Below are 18,939 nucleotides of genomic sequence, written 5' to 3' on the forward strand. Positions count from 1 at the left end.
CTTCTGGTCTCTTGATCTTAGACTGCAAAGCCTACAGAAGTGAAGCTACCACTTAAAATTTATATAGTTAATGAAATCTGTTGTTTATCAAGAATTAAAATAAATCTACCAAGCTAGAATACTAGAATATTGTCCCCTCAAAAGAATGGGGGGAGATGTCACTTCTGTACCTGTTAGACATTTGATGGGAACACCTTTGTGGCAGAGCTTTGCAGATATGAAAGCAGCATGTTGCAAACATAGCCTGCTTCCCATGGCTTGGAACCCATAGGAAAGTACATGGCTTAGCAAAGAGAAAGAAGAGGTCAAAGTTTGACTTTGAGAACCTGCCACTTCTTTTGCTTGATGCCTCAGAAATACTGACCTTCTCCTTAGATCAAGCCAGCTAAAAGTTCCAGCATGAAGTGGGTATTTGGGGGAGGAAAGGAAGGACATCATGCAGTTATGTGGTCATCTCAAAGAATTAAATAAATAATATTTTAAAAGTCCCCCATGGATGGGGAAGGGTTTAAAAATGTCACCTCTGGCCTAGGAGTTATTGACAGTTGATGATGAAGATGATGAGGATGATGAGAGAGAAAAAGAAAGACATTAGTTTTTTCTGTCAGAATGTATCCACATTGGTTTGTTCTTGCTCCAGTGGATGGCCCCCACACTTATGTCCATGCATATAGACAGAATTGGTCTCAGTAGATTAACATTGAAAATAAATGAATGGAAGGAAAGAAAGGAAGTAAGGAGGAAAAAAAGAAAGAAAGAAAGGAAGGAAGGAAGGAAGGAAGGAAGGAAGGAAGGAAGAAAGAAAGAAAGAAAGAAAGAAAGAAAGAAAGAAAGAAAGAAAGAGCAAGAAAGAAAGACCAAGCAAGCACACAGTAAGCTTTGGAGGCCAAGTTGGCTTGAGTTGGCCTGGTGTTCTCTTTCAATTGCTGAGTGAAGAGGTGAGCTGGGAGCAGGGAAATGACTCATCTGTGTAATCCATTCCTTGAAGATTCTTTGCTAAGCATCTATCTGGAACTAGGTACTAGGCATGGACTGTGTGAACTCCCAGGCACTTCTCATCATCATTGAAAAGGCTTAGGACCAAATACCTGTTCAGATGTTCATGATCAAAACACCAAAAAATAACAAGTGTGGTGATCAAGAGTGTGTGCAGAGAACTCTTGGAATCCTTGTGCACCATTGTTGGGAGTGAAAAATGGAGCCGGTGATCCAGGAAATAACATCAAGATTCCTCAAAAAATGGACTTATCATGTAATCCACAAAGCCTAGTTTTGGAAATGGGCCCATTAAAAGACATCTGGGCATCCAAGAAAATGCTTCTGTGTTGTTTGCAATATCCCAAAGGTATCAGCATCCCACATGCTCACTGAGGAATGAATGAGTAAGGAAGGTGGCCTTTGCTGGTGTACCTGCTTTACACTGACTCCCTGGGCTGCCTCTCTTCAGGTCGCAAATGCTCTTGAGGAGGCTGGTTTTACACTCTGAAAATGGTTTCAGCCAGAAGTCATCCTTTACATGAAATATTATACAGTTAATTCAGAAACATAGAGGCATTTGTTCAAAGGACACTTGAAGATCTCCCTTCATTTCAAACATCTCTCAAACAGGGGGCTGCTGCTTCTCAAATTTAAAGGGAATAACAGATTTTTATTCAATTTAAAAACCATGACGCACTGATGTGTTTGCAAGTCATAATAAAAATTGATTCTGAGAAAAATAAAAGGGAAAAATGTGCACTATAAACACAAAGATTTTGTTATTAGATGCATGATGGAAGTTGCCTTGGCAATAGCTGCAACATTATGTACTTTTCGATTTCTGAACTTACTTTGCAATGTACACATTGTGCCATTCACAAATCACATGGTGAAGAGCAGATTCTAAAGGAGAGAGTGTTTTGAATTTTAATGAGCCGACGTGACTGGGCATTGTTCATTTGCAATACCAGGCTTCTGCTCATCCCTTTTTTTGAGAAACTTGAACCTAGAGACACATGGCACATCCCAAGCACATTAAATGTGCCTGCCAGGAACTGTAAAAGAATTATAATAAGCATTAAAACCAGACAGATCTGGGATTAGACTCCTAAACCTATGTTGTAGCTGAAGGCCTTGAATCACTCAATTTTTCTCTCTCCACCTCATCACCATCATCATCCTAAATATATACATATATTTATATATATACATATGTTATGTATATATATAATTATGTTATATATAACATGTTACACACACACATAGACGCATATATATTCAGTCTAAGGACTAGGGAGACCACTCAGTTAGTAGTGTTTTCTTTGGGAACATGAGGACTTGAGTGTGATCCCTAGAGCCCATATTAAGTTTCCAGGTGGGGTGGTACACTCTGTAATCCCAGTGGGGAAGAGTCAAAGATAGGAGGATGCCTGGACTTTGCTGGACAGCCAGTGTAGCCTAATTAGTGAGCTGAGGCTGATGAAAGACCCTGCATCAAAGGAGGTGAACTATGTTCCTGAAGATGATATCCAAGGCTGTCCCCTGACCTCAATGCATGCAAATATATGTACCATGTACTATGTATTTGCACATATCCCAACACATATACATGTGTATGAAAAATAATGTAAATTGTCTTATTTCACAGGTATACTATTGACATGGATATCACTAAGCTTGTGACTTCTGTTGTTCAGGTCCCTCTTGATCAGAGTCATCCAACAAGACATAGTTGCCCCTTCTCTTTATTTTTAACAGTGGTCAGCAGCTGCCAGTCAAATACCACATCACAGCAGTCTAAAACTGTGTCCCCTTCTCAATTATTGTTTAGTTTGGAAGAAGACTGTTCCTTTAAAGCCTCAACAGCATCAGGTTCTGGTCAGGACAAAGGCAACTCAGGGTCACTGTCTCTTCCCAGCATGCTCTGCACTGCTGCTGTTACAGGAGGGTCATTCAGAATCAGCAAAGCCAAAGTGCTGCAAACTGACCATTTTATTTGAAAAACCTGCACTTTACAAGTGCCAAGCAACAACAAAAAGTAATTTATAAAACAAAGCCAGAGCTTCCCATTAGCTCAGCTTCACTTCAAAAGAATCAAGCCCTCTCCCAAAGACCATCTTTGCAAACCCGACGAGGTCCCAATATCCAGATGTTAACCAAGCCTTGAGGAATAATGCCCCCTCCCCTCACTGCTGTTGGCAAGCTGTTTTGCACATAGTATATGGTAGGTGTTTGGCTGCAGGACCTGAATTTAGGGTCTACATCAGAACAGCATCTGGGTGACCTTGAAGGAATCCTATATAAAAGGGCTTCAGCCCTATCATTCTAGTACCTCCAAACAATGCAAAAGATCCCAAATTCATACAATGCAGTGGACCATACAATTGCCTCTCCCCCTTTCATTTCTGAAAGACAAGAGATTCCCATGTACAATAGAATATTCTGGGCTCCTGGCTCTGAACATCAAGGCTGTTGTGCTCCCATGCAAGACGCCAGCAGCACCTCTGTGCAGGTGTATTATCAACCGCCGCTGTTTAGAAGGCAAACATCAAAGCCTAGGGTAATTACTTGTACCCACATAACTTTCTGTCCTGAGGTGTGAGCACAGTTAGGGAGTTTTGTGTTGCCGAACAAGGGCATAATTTGTTCATCTTTCTTTAAAGGGGCTCTGAACTCTACCAAACACAAGGGTGTGTTTATCTGGAATCCCTTCTCAGACATTTACAGCCTAGCACAAGCCTGAAGAAGAGGGATGGTGAGTGATAGAGACCACATGGTTTCAGGAATGCACTGACTTTTGGCTAAGTTAACTGCATCTAAAATGTCTTAACCTTATTTCTTCAGTGGAGAGTTGGTTTGGCCAATAAATAGGCCCCTGGGAGAAAGTCTTGAAAGTTGGGCAGGCAACTGTGTTCAGCAGGTCCAACTTTTGACCTAGATCTTAGCAAAGTGTGCTACGTGGTTCCCACCTGCCATAAGCAATTTACAATATTTTGCTATTATTTTCTTTAAAATGCATGAACCATTTTTTTGGAATTTTACAAGAGTACACTGTATTTACATCTTTTCTATCCTTCCTTCTCCCCTTCCAACTCCTTCCATATTCCCTTACCACAATTCTTTCTCCCCTCTCAAATCTATCTGTCTATCTATAATTATTATGACATACAATTATGAATATCTAGCTAGCTATAATTAATTTGTGTTCATGAGTACATGTGCTCGGGTGTGTGCAAGCATGCGCGCGCTCGCATGCGCGCGCACGAACACACACACACACACACACACACACACACACACACACACACACAGTCCAATCAGTATGGATTATATGCACATGAACTTAGGGCTGACTATTTAGACTTTGGCACCTATCAGGTTCCTCACCCTTGAAGAAAACTCAGCATCCATTGACTGCTTGTAGCTCTTCAGTTAGGGCTGGAGCTTTGAGAACCATATTGGCATGTTTCAAACTATGTTGGCATGTTGACATGTTGAATAATGGTTTTCAACAGCTTGTACCAGTAATTTTACTACTTGCTCTATTGTTTTAGCCAAATGAGAATCCAGTTTCTTAGCAAAAGCTTTGACAATGTGACTCAATTGCCATGGGCTTCCTCATGCAATATCCCTCAGCTTGGACCTTAACTATAGAACTCTTCTCTTTTTTGTGTTACATGTAAGCCTATATCCATCTGGTCTACCTCATTCAGTGGACTATGTGGTGAGTTGACAGAGTAGCAAGTAGCAACCTTCTTGAAGTTTAATTAATGAGCACATTTAGATGCCTGCATGTGATGTGAGGATGTATATGGAGGGAAAACACATTTCCTGTTTTAAAATTAACCATAGTGCAAACTATAAGAATGTCTTGAAACCTCTATAGTTGGCTGATCTCTAGCATGCAAGGAAGAAAGGTATCTGAGAACTCTTAGAAGTCCCACTTTAAGTAAGAAATGAAAATAACTATAAACCCCAATCCTTACTCTTTATAATTTGGTTTTATGGTCATAACAGTAAAATGGGTAGGGATAAATCACAGAAATGGTACAAAGTAATTGTGTAGGATTTAGTGCTTTATCTCCTTCAGTGAGAAATCTGCTCCCAATAATTCACGTGGCTTTTATTACCTAGGAACCCAGCTGGGGCAAACAAACAATCAACTCATGTGATGAAGAGGTTTAAAAGTTTCTACAGAAAATCAACTTTCATAGTTGCAGGACTGTATGGTTTAGGAGCGAGAGGGTGCATTGTTGGACTTAATCTTTTCCCATACTGTTGAACTGGAAACAAAAACAGAGTTTGTTTTTAAAAACTTGAACCTGCTGCAGCACTTCTGTATAGTTCACTGTTAGAGGAATCAATTGCTGTTTGGTGGTTAAAATATTTTCATGGAATTTTGGTTATTCAAATATAAGGCCTTGGGCCCATAATAAAGGAGAGATGTCAAGACAAAGGGAAAACTATTTTCTGCACATCAAAATCAAAGGGAGTCCTTATGAAGGGGAAGAAAGGGCTTGTGGGCAAATGTACCTGCCACCAATGTTGATGACCAGAGTTTGGTCAGAAGACTTAAATAATGGAAGGAGAGAATTAGCTCTCTCAGGATGCCTTCTAGCTTATACATATGCACAATGGCACAGACACATTTACAGACATATGTTTATAGACACATACACACACTGTATATTTTTTTAAAGAAGAAAGATTGGCTATTTTCTACAGCTTCTAAAGGTAGAGAATTTGGAAACTTTGAGTTTTGGGATCTGGAAGATAGAGTGAAGAGGAGATTCAGGAATAACTTAGGTGTGATAGGATTGGGTTTGGTATTAATGAAAAGAGGTGGTGGGAGAAGAAGGGGGCAAAGCTTGGATGCTGCTACAAGTTAGTTTTATACCAGGGCTGGGCAACATTCTAACACATTTCCATCTGTAATGGTTAATACTGAATCTTGTCTTCAAATGATCTAGAATCACCCAGGAAACAAACCTCTGGGTATGCCCATAATATATGTTCTAGATTGGGCTACATAGGTAGAAGGACTCTTCTAAAGTGTTCATGGCAGTATACTGTGGGCTGGGGTCCGGGGCTGAATAGAAATGAGAAAATGAGCTGAGTGTCAGCATTCATCTCTCTCCACTCTCTGTCTGTAGATATACCAGGACTATCTGTCTCAAGCATTTGCTGCCATAATATCCTCAACACAAATGGACTGCACCTGCAAATCCCAAGTCAAAATAAACCTTTTCTTCTCCAAGTTGCTTTTTTGCCAGGCATTTTGCTGCAGCTACAAAAGAGTAGCAAATACGAAAGCATCCTTTATACTGGGTCTTTGACTCTGCCATAAGAGGAAGGAGACTAAATAGAGAAAGAAAGTAACTAAATTAGCTAAATTCTTATCTTGAATTGAATAAGTGTATATAATGAAGCAACTGCATTTGCCCAAAATTTAATTAAATTTCTTTAAAGTCACAACTTCTCCCCCCATTAAGCCAAATGATTGTGAGACATAGTCACAGTGGTGGCCATAGAGGATTCATCTAACCTTTGTGACAGCTGTGGTCCTTTGTCCCTAAGCCTTGAGAAACTGGAATGGTTATAAGCTGCTCAACTCCTGTATCTCCTCACCACAGTGTTTTCAATGATACCTTGCTTTTCTTTGTGGGCTCCCTTAGGGCAAAACTATGGGAAGCACTTTCGAAGTTGTGTTCCGTGATCATAACATAGTACACTAATAGAGAATAGGTGGCAAATAGTTTGTGCACTGCATCATTATCTCCTTAGCATCCCTTTAGAATGCTCTGTCAACATAAGGGCCCTCTGTTTATAGCCTTGAAACACCTCCTGGCTGATGCTCCAACACTTGCCAAAGAATCCTCTTGCTTCCAGGATGCATTTTTAGGAGATAGGGACTCATTGAAGGTTTCTCATACAGCGGCTGGGAGAAGTATTTGAAGCTCTTTTAAAAGAATGAACCCTTCTTGAGTGGGTCAAGTCTCGCTTCCTTATGGATTCTGGTCTTGAATAGACATGGGAAGAAAAGCACCAGGAACAACTGTGGGTAGCTGAGAAACAATAGGGAAGCATCAGAGCAGATATGTGGGAAGACGTGGATGTGCTAAGAGGAGGAAGTGACGAAAGCTAAGGGCACTGCTCTTGGCAATAATTTGTCCTCTTCCTTCTGCCTCTCTTGCTGGAGCCTCTGTGTTACTGAAATAATTTTCTGAGCAGTGACAGGGGCAGACGTGGCACTGGACAAATGACCGCTATGGCTTGCATTTGTTCGTTTCTATTTTGTTCCGGTCCTCACCCTCATTTTCACTAGCTCTTCCTGCTTTCTGCTTGCCATGCTTTTCCACCTTCAGCTAGTCAGGGAGCCCTTTGTTCAGACTCAATGTGTCAAGTGATGTAATGGGGCTATGTGAAAAGATTCATCAGTGTAGTGCTGTCAACTTTGGAAAAAAAGTATCCCAGTTTACCGTGTTGAGTTGGCATAGTACAGAAATTAACAGCTATATTGGTCTAGAAATGTTGAACTTAATTTTTTTCCATTTGTACATGGGTAATGCACTAAATTAAATGTGTAAGGTCTTATCTACGTGGGTCAAGTCTCGCTTATTACAAAAACTAATAAAGTATTCTCTAAATTAAAAAAAAAAAAGGTCATCAGTGTAGTGTCTGGAGCAGATGGGCACAGAGTGGCTGATTGGGTGGAGGTCCAGCATGAGGTGCTATGAAAATTTCTGTCTTCTGCTCTAGACTTGGGCTAGTGAGGGGTCAAGCCATGATACACTTGCTAACCAAAATGTTTGTTGGTTTTTAAGCTAGGCATTGAAGTACAAAGTTATCTGTCCATCAGAGAAAGTGATGTCAAAGGTTAACTTTTCTTTTTCATTAGAGAAGCATCGGAGAAGTAATTCTGTGACCACACTGTTTTAAAACTGCAAATCAAATGGATAAAGGGCCCAAAAGTATGAGTAAAGGCACCAGAGGCTGTTGCCTTCCAACTTTCTAAGCAAGCTTTACCCAAGCCGTGGGATTGTACACATTCCCATGGAAGTCAGATGTGTGCCATACAACCAGGTGGGTGGTCCTTGTGCACGGAGACACTAAGCCCACCCAGACACTGGGAAGGCTGAGCTTGGCTCCCTCAAGATGCTAGTGGATTCTGCTGAATCACCTCATTTGTTCCAAAGCCACATTCTTAAACATAATTCATTCAGGACACTGCCCTGCCACACTGGCTGTTCTGCTGATAACTCCAGTTTAAAGCTTGCCTTTGTACACCACACACACACACACACACATGCATGTTGGAATCCTGTGACACACTCATGGTGGTACCCACCCAAACACACAGTTCTTTTGTCTTCATACATAGTACTCCTTCTGCCTGGATTTCTTTTCCCCATCTTGTAACTGTGCACAACTACTATCCATTCCTCAAAGCCCAGATGCAAATATCTTTCATTTCAGTACCTTTTAAAAAAAAGTATCAGACTCAAGCAGTGGCAAATAAAAGCACAATTATTTATCCCATTTGCTTACAACCCTATGGAAGAAATAAAATAATGTACACTTATTAATGTTTTATTATATTTTGCAAGAGCACTGTCTCATTTGACATTTATTAAATGTCCTCTGTTGGGTACTCAGGCTAAAACACATGCATATTCCTCATCAATATTATTCATTGCAGCCTCAGTCTTTCTATGAGCTAGTACAAACAAGTTCTCTGGAAGCATAGGATAAACAAATCAATCAATGAGTGAATGGATCAATGAATAAATGAATGAATGAATGAATGAATGAATGAATGAATGAAATAAGTCCTTTTTCCTAGGCTTCTACAGCTTCCATCTCCAACATGGTAAACAGGTGTACTCTGAGCCCCTGGTGAAGATATAACACCCTACCCAGGGATCATCTGGCTGCCTATAATTGGATATCAACCAAAGTTTATTTTGTTGTTCAAGGAGTTCTAGCTTGTCTCTCTGTCTCTCTCTGTGTCTGTATCTCTCTCTCTCTCTCTCTCTCTCTCTCTCTCCCTCTCTCTCCCTCTCTCTCTCTCTCTCTCTCTCTCTCTCTCTCTCTCTCTCTCGCTCTCTCTCTCTCAGGCTCTTGGCCTCTTCTATTCTGAAACCATGTGTTTCTGTGGTTACAGAAGTTGAAATAATGCAATTACATCATGAGTCACTGTTCCTTCAGCAGACCACGAATGGACTGCTTGGCGCAAGACTTGCCAGTGAGAAGGCTGTCCACGGAGACCTGTCCTGCTGCCTGCATGTACCCTGCTGGAAACCTCAGCTGAGGCTGCAGCACTTTGGGGTTTTTCTAAAAGTACTCTGCAAGTCAATTTCAAATACAATTTTCAGAATGGGGTTGAAGCCTAAATAGGCAGCCATATAATCATACTCTCTCCTTCTTTGGGAGAGACATAATAAGCTCCTGTTTTGATTTGATGATTGGCACTTGGTCCACATAGTTCTCAGGCCCCTGGCTATAATGAGGACATTTCTATAATGGGTAACTACAAATCAGGAGGACAGATTTCTTCTCCCCTGCACACCTGAATGCAGACATCAAAATAAGTGTCAGATCCCCAGACATGGTCTCTGATCAGACTATTTTATTGAGAGCAAGGATACTAGCATCCCTTCTCCATTATCCCATTTACTGAAGGTGGTTTTATGTGAGTCACACATCTCATTCATAAACGGGAGAAAATAACAGATATATTTTACAGATTTGATGACACAATAGATGTAAAATACATGTTAATGAATAATAGTCTCTTCTGTGTCTAAGTAAATCATGTGTTTTTTTTTAAATTTTGATTTATTTAGAGTCCCCTATCCTGATGAAAGTTAGATACAGATGATATTTGTTTTTTAGACAGCATCACATGAAACCATAGCTGGCCTCGAACTCACTATGTAGTCAAGGATGATTTTTTAAACTAATATCCCCCTAATTCTATCTCCCAAATGCTAGAAATGCTGGAATTCTTTGTGTGCACCAGCACTCCTTGTTTATGAGGCACTGAGGATCAAACCTGGGGACTCAAATCCACGCAAAGTAAGCATTCTACTCTTCCCAGCCTGAATGGTATGTGAAGTGACAATCTGTCCCTTTGGGCAGAAAAACAGGAAATGTTCTAGAACTACTCACTCAGGCTGGATACACACATTAGGTGCTGTTTTTGGAACTGATTTCCCCTGCCTTTTCCAGTTGGTATTTGTGATTTTTTAAAGTATATAATTTGATTATTTAATTAATTCTCTTTGGCTTTCTGAGAGGTTTCATGTAGTCCAGGATAGCCTCTAAGTCACTGTATAGTCAATGATGACCTTCAACTCCTAGTGCTCTTGAATCCACCTCCCATGAGCTGGGATCATAGGTGTGACCCAACACCACACCCAGCTTGGGTTTGGTTCTTAATTGAATTCTGAGTATTTCTTGGCTTCACACTTTTGCAGAGGCGCCATTGGAACCTACCCTTTATTCCTGGATGCCACCTACGGCTGTCCCAGAAGACTCAGGCCCCAGCAGTCTGATTCCTGACCAAGGGTAAGAGACTTCAGAACCATCTGGTCTAATGAAGCTTGCCTGAGCCCTGTCAGGAGAGCAGAAGCCCCTGGCTCACACTAGAGTCCCATTCACAGTTCTCTGCTCTGCTTTCCCTGGACAGTTGCTGTGAAGACTGTCTTCCTTGGGTGAATCACCTTTGTCCCTGCTTAGGAAAAAAAAAAAAAAAAGGAAATGGTCACAAGTCCCTAGAGTAGCTAAAGGTTGACAGCAGTCATTTCCTCCATCATTCAGAATTGTGACTTTTCATGAAGAGAAGTCAACATTTGCAAGACCACTGTCACTTTGAACTGTGATGTCACGGCACAGCCCTGCATTAATTGATTGACAAGGGAGTGATTATGCTCCTTAACATTTTCCCTCATCTCCTTGTTGAATAGACAGGAGGTGCTAATTAATTTCATTCCTTATGACTTTTTTTAACTGACAAATAGAAGTTTCTAGTAGATAACAAGTCTTTGAGTTGTTTTGACTTTTGCTAAAACCTTAGTAAAAATGAGCTAAAGGTATGAGGTGGAAGGAAGAGATATAAAAGAAACCCGAGAGTAAGGACAACATACGGAGAGTACAAGGATGGCAAGGCCGGTGATGAGCACCAACTCTGTTCTCTGGAGAAGTGACCATGGAGAGAAATTGGCTGCATGGTGTACAGAATGAACAGTAAGGAGGTTCCTTTAGAAACTCAGAGAAGAACTACCACATGGTCCAGGCATACCATGCGCAGAGTAAACCTAAAGGACTCTAAGCATGACACAGTGATACCTACATTTAATGTTGCACTGTTCACAACAGCCAAGCTGTGCAACCAGTCTGGATGCCCATCCACAGATAATGCTAAACAAAATTTGCTGTATATGCACAGTGTTTGGATATACAGAAAGGGAAAATTATGACATTTACAGGAAAATTGGTGGACCTGGAGATAATTATGCTAAGAAAAACAAGTCAGAGGAAGACAAATACTCTCTGTGGTTTATTTTAATTTTTTTTACCTCATCTATAGAATCTAGATTTAAATACATGTTTGAATGAAATGAAATTAAAGTAGAAAGGAGACTGTGAGGAGGGGAGTTTAAAAGGATGGAGGAGGGGAGAGAGAGTAACAGCATGCATGTCACGAAAGCAGAAGTGGAGACTGTTTGAGGAAGGAAGAGAACCACCAAGGAGAGGAAGGAAGTAAAGAATGGAAAAAAGAAAGGTAGGATTCTGGGTACTGAAGCAGAGAGTCCTGTGTTTCCATGGACAGCATGGAAACAGCTAGAATTTGGCTACTTCAGTCTAAGCAACCATGCTCATGCTGACAGTGACTGATGGGAAATCAGAGCACATACCTCCTTGGAAGCACCTATGAAGGCATCAGGGTCTTAATGTGGTCATGGGGAGAGAGTACACCCCTCCACCACTGAGACTGGGCATCTTGACAGCCTGGTTGTTAGATGACAGCTCTGACTCATATTTAATTGAATTGAAAGGGAATATAGAAGTATGTTCTTTTTTGGAATTTGGAAATGCAAATGAAGACTTACACTCTCATACCCAAAGTAAGTTGAGTATTGAAAGTCAGTAGCTACTTGTAAAAAATTTTCAGTTGTAATAATAAAAAAATTGAGTATGGATTTTAGAACTGTCTTCAGGACTTCTTTGCAGCACTTCATTATATGTGGATTGGAGGCATCTTGGAATTGATAACACCAAGAGGATGGCATTTGGCTTTTCCATCACACTGACTGGCTTCTAAGTGACATTTGTGAAGTCTCACAGTTCTGAGGGTCAGTTTAGCACTGAGCTATATGTGGTAATATGAATTATGATACATGGGATGGGGATGATGTAGGTTAATTTTATTGGGGAGAAATCACTTACATGAGAAACCGATAACCCAGGGTCAGCACTCAGAGCCTGACCAGAATGAAGAATGCAAGCCTGTCCCTCCACAGACCATAATCCCACATGCTCATGGACTCACCTGTGACCATGCCCTGAGGCACCTCAGGTACCTAATAAGATCTCTCACTACAATTAAAACAGCCTTGATGTTATAGGTAGATGACACTTCCTTTAGGGTCCTTCTCCACGTGGCTGTTTCTGTCATTCAGCTTATCCTTCTCTTGTTACTCATGTTCACTCTCCCATTCTTCCTGTACTGCAGGTGTGCAATGCCTATTATATGACAGAAGCTATCTTATAGCCCAAGATTCAGAGAAAGATATTGAAACTTTTGACAAAGAAAGGGAGGTGGTTTGTGTTTGTTTGTTGCCGTTTGGTCAGTTTGTGATGTTTCTAACATAATCAGACTTTAATACATTGAGCCCACTGCATCTTTCACCGTATCTCCTCCAAACCTCCTCACTGGACATGTCTACACACAGATACATGAGCACTGTGTTTGAAACCAGCTGCAGTAAAGACAGACAGAGAAAAATAATAGTTCTAGGAAAGCTGACCAAAGGATGTGACTTGTGCTGGCTTCCTCCTTTTTGTTCTCAGATCTAGACTCTGGGATGAGCTGCTTTAGCAGTAAACTGGCTAGCTAGCACAACAGCCAGCTTAGCTAAAGCACTCCACCTGAAAGACCCGAGGAATAATGGAGACTTGGGTCTCCAGACAAACGTAACTTTGTATCATACAGGGATACTTTACCTTACAAAATGCTGCAAATGTTCCTTCCCCCTCATTCCCTCTCTTTCACAAAAGCTAAGACTACTTATAGAAAACTTATCTATCCCCTGGGGACAGGGTAAAGGGGCAGTGTAGAATCACATATGGGGTATTCCTTCATATTTGGAATGGGTGGGTGGCAATTCTCAAGTGACAGAGTAGGGAACAAAATATAGAAAGAAGAGTTTCTGAGTCATCTGTCACTGTGTTAAACCCACAGGCAAATTGCTAGAAAGTTCTGCATAGGTCTTCATTCCACTCAAACAATTTGAACTGTGGTTTCTGTGTATTTACTAGGAAAAGCTTTCAGTTCATTCCTGGCAGGGTGACCAAACTCAGTGGGTACCACATGATGGCTGAATTCTGAAAAAATTAAACCGAACCAACCCCAAACCTATAAGGGCTATTTCTACATGTGAATGATATAGCTATGTACCAAATGCCCTAGAAGAATTTGGCACTAGCTCTAATGTGTAAAATAAACACAAGCATACATTAGACATTATGTGTATAAGTATAAATTAAGAATCATAGGCATATGAACAGGAAAAAACACAGCAAGGCCAGTGATGAGACACAGGGCCAAACAGCTTATTGAGTCTTCAGAAAGCACAAACACTGCTAAACATCAATATACAAAATCCACCATTGAAAGTTATTGTACTACATTGTATTTATTTAAATGTATATGCGTGTATCTGTGGGCACATGTCACTGCACATATAGAGGCCAAAGGACAGCTCGCAGGAGTCAATTCTCCCATTCCACCATGTGGGTCCCAGGGATCAAGCCCAAGTTAGGCTTGCTGGCAAATGCCTTCACCCACTGAGTTATCCTGCCTACCCTAAAATTCCCATCATTCTGTTTGACTCCCCCACTCTTCCCTATGCAAGGTCCTGAATGTTTGGTCTTCAAGAATAAGCATCAATGAAGATAAAGATGTTTAAAATGTTATATGTAACTGGAGATTTTAACACACACACACACACACACACACACACACACACACACACACACACACACTGTAAGTACAAATGTGGACTTACAAAGAGTGAGGAAACAAAGTACTAGAAATGGCCCTCAAAAACAAAAATGGTATGCTAGCCAGCCTTCCTGGTTGTATGCAGCAGCATCCAATGAATTAAGAAAAAGCAGAATTTCTATAACTAATAGAATCCTGAAAGAAGTAGGTTTGAAGAATAGATGAGATTTAAGTGACACTCAGGAAACAGTCAGCAAGAGGTACTTAGGGGCTGGGCAAGTGGCACATGCCTTTAATCCCAGCACTTGGGAAGCAAAGGCACAGAGTATCTCTATTTGCTCAAGGTCAGCCTGGTTCACAAATCCAGGAATGCATAGGAAGACCCTATCTTTAGACAGAAAAATAGTCAAAGCAGTGCCACACAGCACCACAGCTGGACACTACTGCAGCATGTGACCTTCAGCTTCCACTGCTGTTAGGCATTGTTTTGTAGATAATGTCATCACCACCTGTGATGGTCTCTCACATTGAATGCCATGGCTAATGACTGCCACTACCATGCTTTCAAACTATTTTTTCTTTTCTTTTGCTTCTGCTTGTAATGCCTAGTGGAAGTATGTTTCAGACTGTATCCAGATTTTGTGCCTGTGCCTTTGGATGGGGAAAGATGCCTCTTATCTACTCTAAAGAAAATACTAACGGCAAACAGTTCTCCTACCCTATAAGTCCCAGGCCTTATAAGGTACAGTATATATCATACAACCAAATACACTACATTATAAAGCTAGTGGAGATATAAATTCTCTATCTAATATTTAATGGTCAGATGCTAAAATTGAAGGCGCCTCTGAAAACATTAAGTGCCACAACACCAAACAAGAACTCTGCTTAGAGTCACAAGCAAGTGGTTGTTCTTTTACTGGGATTAGGAATATGGCCCAGTTGATGGATCCCCAACACTCACGTAAAAAAGCCACATCCAGTGACAGGATTCTGTAGTCCCAGAATACAGGAGTGGGATTCCCAGAGCTCACTGGCCAGCCAGCCAAAAAGAACTCAAGAGCTCCATATTCAGTGAAAGAACTTGGCTCAAGGTAAGTTGGAGACTGATTAAGGAAAACACTCATTGTCAGCTTCTGGTTTCCACACACAGAGGCATGTGCATTTGTCCACATACACGTGAACATACACACAAATTTGTATACACAGACATACATACACATTGATACTAATTTAGTTTTATGATCAATTAAAAAAATAGAAAACAAGTTATAAGTCTTTTATATTAGTGAGTTATCAAATACAGCCTATTCCTCTCCTGTTTTTTTCTCTTTCTTCCCCTGCATTACCTAATTGCTGTGCAAGTCACAGCATTATATTAAGAGTTAGCTAAGGGAAATCACTAGGAAGATGATGTAGAAAAATCCAAACGAATCAATGTTGCAACTGACATCTTTTCATCCCCTGAATCTGTTCTCACACTAAGAGGCAGATTGCAATGGCTATGTTTGCTGATTGAAATACTTGAGATAATAATAGTAGATAGTATTTACTAAATGTTTGCCATGTGTCAGATACTTGGCATACTGTTAGCTTGCTCATTTGACAACTTGGCTAAAAGAAGGTTCGTTATCATCCTTTGATGAGAGAGGAAACCAAGGCTCAGAGACCATTAGTGGCTTTGGACAAGTTTTCAAAACAAACCATGGACAAAACTAAGATCGTCACACCTGTTTGTTGGTGCAACCCAGGAGGCTTCCGCCACCAGGCTACACTCTCCTCAGCATCTCCTGCCCCCACCACCGGCTTGACTAGAGCCAGAGCCAAGATGGTGTTGAACTGATGGATGTAAGGATGTGGCGTGAGTGAGTTTCTGGTAGGCACACATTCCTTCAAAAATAAGAGCAAGGCTCTAACTGGTCTCTGCCTTCTCAAACCACCATCCCTCAAAGCCTCAAGGAGCAGGTAATGCAGTTTGCTGAGCCAAGTTGGCAGTTCGTAAAAGGACTCAATTCAGCTTGTTAAAAGAGACACCAAAACCAGTAGAAAAGAATTCTAGAAGCTTGTAATGGCCACGAAATAGGATTGGCTATCATGTGATTCATTGACTTCTTCGTGAAACTGATTCATATCTTTATTGATACCATTGTTGTGGGTGACTGAGTAATTTCTCATTGTGAGACTAGCAAATAATAAGAATATGAGATCACTAAGTAAAGGTTTGTATATTTGTGCTTTCCTTCCATTTTCTCCTAGGAAGTTTTCTATTTCTAAATTAAAATAATTTCAAATAAATATTTTTTCCACAACAAAAACAAGCAAAACAAAAACCAAAAAGGGCATCCAGTGAGGATGGGAGGCACAACTTCAAACTGAGATATTGCAGAAAGTGGGAAGTGTCAGAAAACAAAAAGAGGAGACCTTGAATCTAAGAGCCAATCACCAGTTGGAGTGAGGTGGAAGAGTGGCCTGGGAGGATGTCATAGTCTTAGTCTGTGAAATTCCTTTGGGACACAATCACCATAATGGAGACTCCAGGATGAGATGGTCCAGGTTGCCTTTTCCTGCAGCCTCCTTTTGCCTGTCAGATAGTTCCCAGGCTTCTTGTCCAGGCACTGACTTCAGAAGCAAAAATGAAACAGAAAATACAATGCTCCACAATTTGCAAAGGGCCCTCCTTTGCCCATGGCAATGAGTTTAGAAAGCGCATTGACGAACAAATAAATTCAGATATCAATGCGTGAGCTCTTCCAAAAACACCACACACACTAAAAACTCGAAAGGACTATAAGATTCTCCATACACTAAGCAAAACCTCTTTTTCTTTCAGAGAGAATATAAAAAGTAGTTCTGTGGATGAAAAAAAAAAAAGGAAGAATAGAAATAAAACAAAACCTAAATGTAAGGGTAAGGTGGTGTGAATTCCTCTCAGATATTTTCTCCTATAAAATTAATTAATTAATTTTTAGTATTCAATAGTGTTATGATAGAAATCATTCAATTAAGGGGAGAGATTTTTCAATATTTTAATAATTGCCTTTCCTATATTTTTGTGATAGGCATTCTCGTATGAATGTATCAAATGTTCATTCAGTAGAGGGACTAGGCATAATTTGTTGAGCTTGTTTCCTACTTAGGGATTTTTAAAGTTGTCTCTACTTTTTTCTACTATTATAGGAAAAGATAAATAACTTCTTCCACCTAATCCCAAACCTCTTAAAGAAATATTTCCTGAAAACAATTTTCCTGGAGTTTGTTCTGTGATATGGATTATTTTATGTTGTTTGTAGACTTACCAAGTAGTTTTCCTAAGTCATTATTAATTTCTGCTAACGTAAGTATTGTTTTTTTTTCCCTTGGCCTTTTTTCCGACTATAAACTTGGCAACATGCTGTGTTTATTTCTTTTAAATGAAAATTCTTAAAGGAGAAATCTTCTAATTAGGTGGGCGTGTGGCTCCCAACTACCAGTCTGCTATGGTGTAAACTCTCAGAGACTGCCTATGAAGTCAGTGATAAAACTGGAGACATCAAGGGGATTTTCAGCTTGATCTGTCCTTTGTGGCAGGTGTTGGACTGTTACCCAGACACCAGTGCTTTGGGAACACAAATGAGTGGAATATGTTTGTAAAACTTGTCATTCAGCATTCCCAGAGGACTTAGCCACAGATTGTGGACCAAGCTGGGATTCAAAGGCCTGGACAGTTGCCTGCCATCCCCTGCCAGGCCTGTGAGCCCATGAGAGGAGGACATCTCCTGGGTATGCTATGGAGCCCTTTGGGTTCCAGAACTTTGCTTGGACACCTGGAATTCAAATTTTTCCCACTGCTGGAACAGAATAAATAAATGCACACCAGGGCAGCCTTCTACTGTTTCATTCTCTGAATGTGTCATTTGTAGAGCTGAAATGTATTCCACAAAAATACCGTTGACACACAAATTGCCAAGGCGTCAGAATCCACCCAGTGTAACACTCTTCTTTAAAGACATGGAAACTGAAGCACATGGGGGATGGCACTAATGATGCCTAAGTTTCCCTACTCTCAGCATGTTTAGTATGCCTTTCACCTTTACATGTTATTTCAGGGATTAAATATATTTTGTGGAAGCTTATTAGGCTGTTTTATTAAATTTATGTATCAATTGGTTCTTCCTCATTGTTGATAATTGTTACTGTTGTGTCAGGCAATAATCAAATCATACATATTGAACAATTGTAACCATTGATTTCATAATTTTGCCTACTTCAGTTATCACAATAATATTTATTTAAGACTAACCTTGGGCCAGACATTATTCTGAGTGGTTTTCATTAATTAATCTGTTCATTCCAACCATTTTCTAAAACATATTTCTCATTGTCCTTATATTGAAAGGACATAAACCAAGGGCAGCTTGATAATCAATGTATCAAAACATGTAGGATAATCTATGCTACACAAACAAACAAGCCTAAGTCTTCCTTGACTCATTACGGTAAAGTTTCCATCTCCCTCTCACATTATCTATACATCTTTGGTTGTTGGTTCTTTCCTCTGGGACCCATATGGAAAGAGTTGACCTAATCTCTGGCCTTGTATACACACAAATATTTTAAGTAGAATATCTGGGGCTTTTAAAAACAAATTAAGGAAGGGTACAAGCTTCTTCCTATGAAATTCACTGCCCAAAGTAAATTGTATGGCTATTCTTATATGAAGGAGGTAGATACCAGTCTCCAACCAGGAAGACCCA

At 40.4% G+C, this 18,939-nt stretch overlaps 1 pseudogene; it reads left to right on the forward strand.

Annotated features, from left to right (window-relative positions):
- Positions 1–16,060: 16,060 nt before the first annotated feature.
- On the forward strand, positions 16,061–18,082 carry LOC100765998 (annotated as a pseudogene).
- The last annotated feature ends 857 nt before the right edge of the window (positions 18,083–18,939 follow it).

The sequence above is a fragment of the Cricetulus griseus genome, chromosome 2 (genome assembly GCF_003668045.3).
Source record: "Cricetulus griseus strain 17A/GY chromosome 2, alternate assembly CriGri-PICRH-1.0, whole genome shotgun sequence".
NCBI lineage: Eukaryota > Metazoa > Chordata > Mammalia > Rodentia > Cricetidae > Cricetulus > Cricetulus griseus.